The sequence below is a fragment of the Aegilops tauschii genome, chromosome 1 (assembly GCF_002575655.3).
Source record: "Aegilops tauschii subsp. strangulata cultivar AL8/78 chromosome 1, Aet v6.0, whole genome shotgun sequence".
Taxonomy (NCBI): Eukaryota; Viridiplantae; Streptophyta; class Magnoliopsida; order Poales; family Poaceae; genus Aegilops; species Aegilops tauschii.
The window spans coordinates 35,101,822-35,111,860 of NC_053035.3; positions in this window are offsets into that span (position 1 = coordinate 35,101,822).

Here is a 10,039-nt window from a genome sequence, read left to right on the forward strand (position 1 = left end):
GATTTGTCACTCCGATTGTTAGAGAAGTATCTCTGGGCCCACTCAGTAATACAGATCACTATAAGCCTTGCAAGCATTGTGACTAATGAGTTAGTTGAGGGATGATGTATTACGGAACGAGTAAAGAGACTTGCCGGTAACGAGATTGAACTAGGTATCGAGATACCGACGATCGAATCTCGGGCAAGTAACATACCGATGACAAAGGGAACAACGTATGTTGTTATGCGGTCTGACCGATAAAGATCTTCGTAGAATATGTGGGAACCAATATGAGCATCCAGGTTCCGCTATTGGTTATTGACCGGAGAGGTGTCTCGGTCATGTCTACATAGTTCTCGAACCCGTAGGGTCCGCACGCTTAACGTTACGATGACAGTTATATTATGAGTTTATATGTTTTGATGTACCGAAGGTTGTTCGGAGTCCCAGATGTGATCACGGACATGACGAGGAGTCTCGAAATGGTCGAGACATAAAGATTGATATATTGGAAGCCTATGTTTGGACATCGGAAGTGTTCCGGGTGAAATCGGGATTTTTCCGGAGTACCGGGAGGTTACCGGAACCCCCCGGTAACTTAATGGGCCTTAGTGGGCCTAGGTGGAAGAGAGGAGAGGAGGCCAGGGCAGGGCCGCGCGCCCCTTCCCCCCAGTCCGAATAGGACAAGGAGAGGGGGGCGCCCCCCCTTCCTTCCTCCCCTCCACCTTTTCCCCCTTCCTCTCCTAGTCCAACATGGAAAAGGGGGGAGTCCTACTCCCGGTAGGAGTAGGACTCCTCCTGGTGCGCCTCTCCTCTAGGCCGGCCGAACCCCCCTTGCTCCTTTATATACGGGGGCAGGGGGGCACCTCTAGACACACAATTGATGATTGATCTCTTAGCCGTGTGTGGTGCCCCCCTCCACCATATTACACCTCGATAATATCGTAGCGGTGCTTAGGCGAAGCCCTGCGTCGGTAGAACATCAACATTGTCACCACGCCGTCGTGCTGACGAAACTCTCCCTCAACACTCGGCTGGATCGGAGTTCGAGGGACGTCATCGAGCTGAACGTGTGCTGAACTCGGAGGTGCCGTGCGTTCGGTACTTGATCGGTCGGATCGTGAAGACGTACGACTACATCAACCGCGTTGTGTTAAACGCTTCTGCTATCGGTCTACGAGGGTACGTGGACAACACTCTCCCCTCTCGTTGCTATGCATCACCATGATCTTGCGTGTGCGTAGAATTTTTTTGAAATTACTACGTTCCCCAACAGTGGCATCCGAGCCTGGTTTTATGCGTTGATGTTATGCACGAGTAGAACACAAGTGAGTTGTGGGCGATATAAGTCATACTGCTTACCAGCATGTCATACTTTGGTTCGGCGGTATTGTGAGATGAAGCGGCCCGGACCGACATTACGCGTACGCTTACGGGAGACTGGTTTCACCGTTGCGAGCACTCGTTGCTTAAAGGTGACCGGCGGGTGTCTGTCTCTCTCACTTTAGTTGAACCGAGTGTGGCTACGCCCGGTCCTTGCGAAGGTTAAAACAACACCAACTTGACAAACTATCATTGTGGTTTTGATGCGTAGGTAAGAACGGTTCTTGCTAAGCCCGTAGCAGCCACGTAAAACTTGCAACAACAAAGTAGAGGACGTCTAACTTGTTTTTGCAGGGCATGTTGTGATGTGATATGGTCAAGACGTGATGCTATATTTTATTGTATGAGATGATTAGGTTTTGTAACCGAGTTGTCGGCAACTGGAAGGAGCCATATAGTTGTCGCTTTATTGTATGCAATGCAATCGCCATGTAATTGTTTTACTTTATCACTAAGCAGTAGCGATAGTCGTAAAAGCAATAGTTGGCGAGACGACAACGATGCTACGATGGAGATCAAGGTGTCGCGCCGGTGACGATGGTGATCATGACGGTGCTTCGGAGATGGAGATCACAAGCACAAGATGATGATGGCCATATCATATCACTTATATTGATTGCATGTGATGTTTATCTTTTATGCATCTTATCTTGCTTTGATTGACGGTAGCATTATAAGATGATCTCTCACTAAAATTTCAAGATAAAAGTGTTCTCCCTGAGTATGCACCATTGCCAAAGTTCGTCGTGCCCAGACACCACGTGATGATCGGGTGTGGTAAGCTCTACGTCCATCTACAACGGGTGCAAGCCAGTTTTGCACACGCAGAATACTCAGGTTAAACTTGACGAGCCTAGCATATGCAGATATGGCCTCGGAACACTGAGACCGAAAGGTCGAGCGTGAATCATATAGTAGATATGATCAACATACTGATGTTCACCATTGAAAACTACTCCATTTCACGTGATGATCGGTTATGGTTTAGTTGATTTGGATCACGTAATCACTTAGATGATTAGAGGGATGTCTATCTAAGTGGGAGTTCTTAAGTAATATGATTAATAGAACTTAAATTTATCATGAACTTAGTACCTGATAGTATCTTGCTTGTCTATGTTAATTGTAGATAGATGGCCCGTGCTGTTGTTCCGTTGAATTTTAATGCATTCCTTGAGAAAGCAAAGTTGAAAGATGATGGTAGCAATTACACGGACTGGGTCCGTAACTTGAGGATTATCCTCATTGCTGCACAGAAAAATTACGTCCAGGAAGCACCGCTGGGTGCCAGGCCTGCTGCAAGAGCAACACCAGAAGTTATGAACGTCTGGCAGAGCAAAGCTGATGACTACTCGATAGTTCAGTGTGCCATGCTTTACGGCTTAGAACCGGGTCTTCAACGACGTTTTGAACGTCATGGAGCATATGAGATGTTCCAGGAGTTGAAGTTAATATTTCAAGCAAATGCCCGGATTGAGAGATATGAAGTCTCCAATAAGTTCTACAGCTGCAAGATGGAAGAGAATAGTTCTGTCAGTGAGCATATACTCAAAATGTCTGGGTATAATAATCACTTGATTCAACTGGGAGTTAATCTTCCGGATGATAGTGTCATTGACAGAATTCTTCAATCACTGCCACCAAGCTACAAGAGCTTCGTGATGAACTATAACATGCAAGGGATGAATAAGACAATTCCCGAGCTCTTCGCAATGCTAAAGGCAGCGGAGGTAGAAATCAAAAAGGAGCATCAAGTGTTGATGGTCAATAAGACCACTAGTTTCAAGAAAAAGGGCAAAGGGAAGAAGAAGGGGAACTTCAAGAAGAACAGCAAGCAAGTTGCTGTTTAGGAGAAGAAACCCAAATCTGGACCTAAGCCTGAGACTGAGTGCTTCTACTGCAAGCAGACTGGTCACTGGAAGCGGAACTGCCCCAAGTATTTGGCGGATAAGAAGGATGGCAAGGTGAACAAAGGTATATGTGATATACATGTTATTGATGTGTACCTTACCAGAGCTCGCAGTAGCACCTGGGTATTTGATACTGGTTCTGTTGCTAATATTTGCAACTCGAAACAGGGACTACGGATTAAGCGAACACTGGCCAAGGACGAGGTGACGATGCGCGTGGGAAACGGTTCCAAAGTCGATGTGATCGCCGTCGGCACGCTACCTCTACATCTACCTTCGGGATTAGTATTAGACCTAAATAATTGTTATTTGGTGCCAGCGTTGAGCATGAACATTATATTTGGATCTTGTTTGATGTGAGACGGTTATTCATTTAAATCAGAGAATAATGGTTGTTCTATTTATATGAGTAATATCTTTTATGGTCATGCACCCTTGAAGAGTGGTCTATTTTTAATGAATCTCGGTAGTAGTGACACACATATTCATAATGTCGAAGCCAAAAGATGCAGAGTTGATAATGAAAGTGCAACTTATTTGTGGCACTGCCGTTTAGGTCATATCGGTGTAAAGCGCATGAAGAAACTCCATAATGATGGACTTTTGGAATCACTTGATTATGAATCACTTGGTACTTGCGAACCGTGTCTCATGGGCAAGATGACTAAAACACCGTTCTCCGGAACTATGGAGAGAGCAACTGATTTGTTGGAAATCATACATACAGATGTATGTGGTCCGATGAATATTGAGGCTCGTGGTGGATATCGTTATTTTCTCACCTTCACAGATGATTTGAGCAGATATGGGTATATCTACTTAATGAAACATAAGTCTAAAACATTTAAAAAGTTCAAAGAATTTCAGAGCGAAGTTGAAAATCATCGTAACAAGAAAATAAAGTTTCTACGATCAGATCGTGGAGGAGAATATTTGAGTTACGAGTTTGGCCTACATTTGAAACAATGCGGAATACTTTCGCAACTCACGCCACCCGGAACACCACAATGTAATGGTGTGTCCGAACGTTGTAATCGTACTTTACTAGATATGGTGCGATCTATGATGTCTCTTACTGATTTACCGCTATCGTTTTGGGGTTATGCTTTAGAGACGACTGCATTCACTCTAAATAGGGCACCATCGAAATCCGTTGAGACGACGCCTTATGAACTATGGTTTGGCAAGAAACCAAAGTTGTCGTTTCTTAAAGTTTGGTGTTGCGATGCTTATGTGAAGAAACTTCAACCTGATAAGCTCGAACCTAAATCGGAGAAATGTGTCTTCATAGGATACCCAAAGGAGACTGTTGGGTACACCTTCTATCACAGATCCGAAGGCAAGACATTCGTTGCTAAGAATGGATCCTTTCTAGAGAAGGAGTTTCTCTCGAAAGAAGTGAGTGGGAGGAAAGTAGAACTTGATGAGGTAACTGTACCTGCTCCCTTATTGGAAAGTAGATCATCACATAAACCAGTTTCTGCGACACCTACACCAATTAGTGGGGAAGTTAATGATAATGATCATGAAACTTCAGATCAAGTTATTACTGAACCTCGTAGGTCAACCAGATTAAGATCCGCACCAGAGTGGTACGGTAATCCTGTTCTGGAGGTTATGTTACTAGACCATGACGAACCTACGAACTATGAAGAAGCGATGGTGAGCCCAGATTCCGCAAAATGGCTTGAAGCCATGAAATCCGAGATGGGATCCATGTATGAGAACAAAGTATGGACTTTGGTTGACTTGCCCGATGATCGGCAAGCCATTGAAAATAAATGGATCTTCAAGAAGAAGACTGACGCTGACGGTAATGTTACTGTCTATAAAGCTCGACTTGTTGCGAAAGGTTTTCGACAAGTTCAAGGGATTGACTACGACGAGACTTTCTCACCCGTAGCGATGCTCAAGTCTGTCCGAATCATGTTAGCAATTGCCGCATTTTATGATTATGAAATTTGGCAAATGGATGTCAAAACTGCATTCCTGAATGGATTTCTGGAAGAAGAGTTGTATATGATGCAACCGGAAGGTTTTGTCGATCCAAAGGGAGCTAACAAAGTGTGCAAGCTCCAGCGATCCATTTATGGACTGGTGCAAGCCTCTCGGAGTTGGAATAAACGCTTTGATAGTGTGATCAAAGCATTTGGTTTTATACAGACTTTTGGAGAAGCCTGTATTTACAAGAAAGTGAGTGGGAGCTCAGCAGCATTTCTGATATTATATGTGGATGACATATTACTGATTGGAAATGATATAGAATTTCTGGATAGCATAAAGGGATACTTGAATAAGAGTTTTTCAATGAAAGACCTCGATGAAGCTGCATATATATTATGCATCAAGATCTATAGAGATAGATCAAGACGCTTAATTGGACTTTCACAAAGCACATACCTTGACAAAGTTTTGAAGAAGTTCAAAATGGATCAAGCAAAGAAAGGGTTCTTGCCTGTACTACAAGGTGTGCGATTGAGTAAGACTCAATGCCCGACCACTGCAGAAGATAGAGAGAAGATGAAAGATGTTCCCTATGCTTCAGCCATAGGCTCTATCATGTATGCAATGATGTGTACCAGACCTGATGTGTGCCTTGCTATAAGTTTAGCAGGGAGGTACCAAAGTAATCCAGGAGTGGATCACTGGACAGCGGTCAAGAACATCCTGAAATACCTGAAAAGGACTAAGGATATGTTTCTCGTTTATGGAGGTGACAAAGAGCTCATCGTAAATGGTTACGTTGATGCAAGCTTTGACACTGATCCGGACGATTCTAAATCGCAAACCGGATACGTGTTTACATTGAACGGTGGAGCTGTCAGTTGGTGCAGTTCTAAGCAAAGTGTCGTGGCGGGATCTACGTGTGAAGCTGAGTACATAGCTGCTTCGGAAGCAGCAAATGAAGGAGTCTAGATGAAGGAGTTCATATCCGATCTAGGTGTCATACCTAGTGCATCGGGTCCAATGAAAATCTTTTGTGACAATACTGGTGCAATTGCCTTAGCAAAGGAATCCAGATTTCACAAAAGAACCAAGCACATCAAAAGACGCTTCAATTCCATCCGGGATTTAGTCTAGGTGGGATACATAGAAATTTGCAAGATACATACGGATCTGAATGTTGCAGACCCGTTGACTAAGCCTCTTCCACGAGCAAAACATGATCAGCACCAAGACTCCATGGGTGTAAGAATCATTACTGTGTAATCTAGATTATTGACTTTAGTGCAAGTGGGAGACTGAAGGAAATATGCCCTAGAGGCAATAATAAAGTTATTATTTATTTCCTTATATCATGATAAATGTTTATTATTCATGCTAGAATTGTATTAACCGGAAACATAATACATGTGTGAATACATAGACAAACAGAGTGTCACTAGTATGCCTCTACTTGACTAGCTCGTTGATCAAAGATGGTTATGTTTCCTAGCCATAGGCATGAGTTGTCATTTGATTAACGGGATCACATCATTAGGAGAATGATGTGATTGACTTGACCCATTCCGTTAGCTTAGCACTCGATCGTTTAGTATGTTGCTATTGCTTTCTTCATGACTTATACATGTTCCTATGACTATGAGATTATGCAACTCCCGTTTACCGGAGGAACACTTTGTGTGCTACCAAATGTCACAACGTAACTGGGTGATTATAAAGGTGCTCTACAGGTGTCTCCAAAGGTACTTGTTGGGTTGGTGTATTTCGAGATTAGGATTTGTCACTCCGATTGTCGGAGAGGTATCCTGGGCCCACTCAGTAATACACATCACTATAAGCCTTGCAAGCATTGTGACTAATGAGTTAGTTGCGGGATGATGTATTATGGAACGAGTAAAGAGACTTGCCGGTAACGAGATTGAACTAGGTATCGAGATACCGACGATCGAATCTCGGGCAAGTAACATACCGATGACAAAGGGAACAACGTATGTTGTTATGCGGTCTGACCGATAAAGATCTTCGTAGAATATGTGGGAACCAATATGAGCATCCAGGTTCCGCTATTGGTTATTGACCGGAGAGGTGTCTCGGTCATGTCTACATAGTTCTCGAACCCGTAGGGTCCGCACGCTTAACGTTACGATGACAGTTATATTATGAGTTTATATGTTTTGATGTACCAAAGGTTGTTCGGAGTCCCGGATGTGATCACGGACATGACGAGGAGTCTCGAAATGGTCGAGACATAAAGATTGATATATTGGAAGCCTATGTTTGGACATCGGAAGTGTTCCGGGTGAAATCGGGATTTTTCCGGAGTACCGGGAGGTTACCGGAACCCCCCGGTAACTTAATGGGCCTTAGTGGGCCTAGGTGGAAGAGAGGAGAGGAGGCCAGGGCAGGGCCGCGCGCCCCTTCCCCCCAGTCCGAATAGGACAAGGAGAGGGGGGCGCCCCCCCTTCCTTCCTCCCCTCCACCTTTTCCCCCTTCCTCTCCTAGTCCAACATGGAAAAGGGGGGAGTCCTACTCCCGGTAGGAGTAGGACTCCTCCTGGCGCGCCTCTCCTCTAGGCCGGCCGAACCCCCCTTGCTCCTTTATATACGGGGGCAGGGGGCACCTCTAGACACACAATTGATGATTGATCTCTTAGCCGTGTGCGGTGCCCCCCTCCACCATATTACACCTCGATAATATCGTAGCGGTGCTTAGGCGAAGCCCTGCGTCGGTAGAACATCAACATTGTCACCACGCCGTCGTGCTGACGAAACTCTCCCTCAACACTCGGCTGGATCGGAGTTCGAGGGACGTCATCGAGCTGAACGTGTGCTGAACTCGGAGGTGCCGTGCGTTCGGTACTTGATCGGTCAGATCGTGAAGACGTACGACTACATCAACCGCGTTGTGTTAAACGCTTCCGCTATCGGTCTACGAGGGTACGTGGACAACACTCTCCCCTCTCATTGCTATGCATCACCATGATCTTGCGTGTGCGTAGAATTTTTTTGAAATTACTACGTTCCCCAACACTTTCCAACACAATGCGCTTGCCAAATGATAAAATGTAAAAAGGAAAGGTGAAGATCACCTTGACTCTTGTATAAGGTATAAGACAAGAATAAAAGATATGCTCTTCGTAGAGGGAAGCATAAGTTGTCATGTGCTTTTAAGATTGGATGCACAAAATCTTAATGCAAAAGAACGTCACTTTATATTGCCTCTTGTGATAGAGACATTTATTATGCAGTCTGTCGCTTTTATTTCTTCCCTATCACAAGTTCGTATAAAGCTTATTTTCTTCGCACTAATAGATCATACATATTTAGAGAACAATTTTTATTGCATGCATCGATGACAACTTACTTGAAGGATCTTACTCAATCCATTGGTAGGTATGATGGACTCTCATGACAAAACTAGTTTAAGGGATATTCGGAAGCACAAGTAGTATCTCTACTTGGTGCAAAGAATTTGGCTAGCATGAGGGGGAAAGGCAAGCTCAGCATGTTGGATGATCCATGACAATATACTTTATTTCGGATATAAGAAAACATAACCCATTCGTTGTCTTCCTTGTCCAACATCAACCTTTGAGCATGTCATATTTTAATGAGTGCTCACAATTACAAAAAGATGTCCAATATAGTATATTTATATGTGAAATCTCTCTTCCTTCAATATTATTTCATGAATTGTTCAAGCGACCAATTCTGCGTTTGCTAACTTTCAATAAGTTTACTACCTACACTTATTATGTGTGAAGTCATTACTCCCCATGTTATAAGCATATGAAACATATATAAATTCAGATTTATGATATTCAATTCATTCAACCATTCACTCATAGGATATACATGAAGCACGTGAGTAAATGATAAACTACTCCGAAAGATATAAGTGAAGAACACTGAGTAGTCAAATAATTAACTAGCCATGGGAGGATTCCTTTTCATTTAATATTTCAGATCCAATGATTTTATTCAAATAGCAAGTAAAATGAAAATACGCTCCAAGCAAAACACATATCATGTGACGAATAAAAATATAGCTCCGAGTAAGGTATATCGATAGTTTTGAAGACGAAAGAGGGGATGCCTTCCGGGGCATCCCCAAGCTTAGGCGCTTGAGTCTTCCTTGAATATTAGCTTGGGGTGCCTTGGGCATCCCCAAGCCTAGGGACTTTCCACTTCTTATTCTCCTCATATCGATATCTCACCTAAAGCTTGAAAACTTCAATCACACAAAACTTAACGGAACTTCGTGAGATAGGTTAGTATGATAAAGAGTAAACCATTCACTTTGGTACTGTCAAAGACAAGGTTCATAATTGTTCTCACACAATGCCTACTGTACCATATCATTTCTACAATTTATATTGAGAAATATAAGCCATAGAAACTAGAAAACAAGCAAACCATGCAATGAAAACAGAATCTGTCAGAAACAGAACAGTTTGTAATGATTTTAACAGCAACCATACTTCTGCTACTCCAAAAATTATGAAATAAATTGGTGGACCTGAGGAATTTGTCTATTAATTTCCTGCAAAAATAATCAACTCAAAAGCATTCCTCTGTAAAAAAATGACAGCTAATCTTGTGAGCGCAAAGTTTCTGTTTTTTACAGCAAGATCACATTAACTTTCACCCAAGTCTTCCCAAAGGTCTTAGTTGGCACTTTATTGAAACAAAAGCTATAAACATGATTACTACAGTAGCTTAATCATGTAAACACAAAAACAGTAAGGGTAAATATTGGGTTGTCTCCCAATAAGCGCTTTTCCTTAATGCCTTTTAGCTAGGCATGATGATTTCAATGAT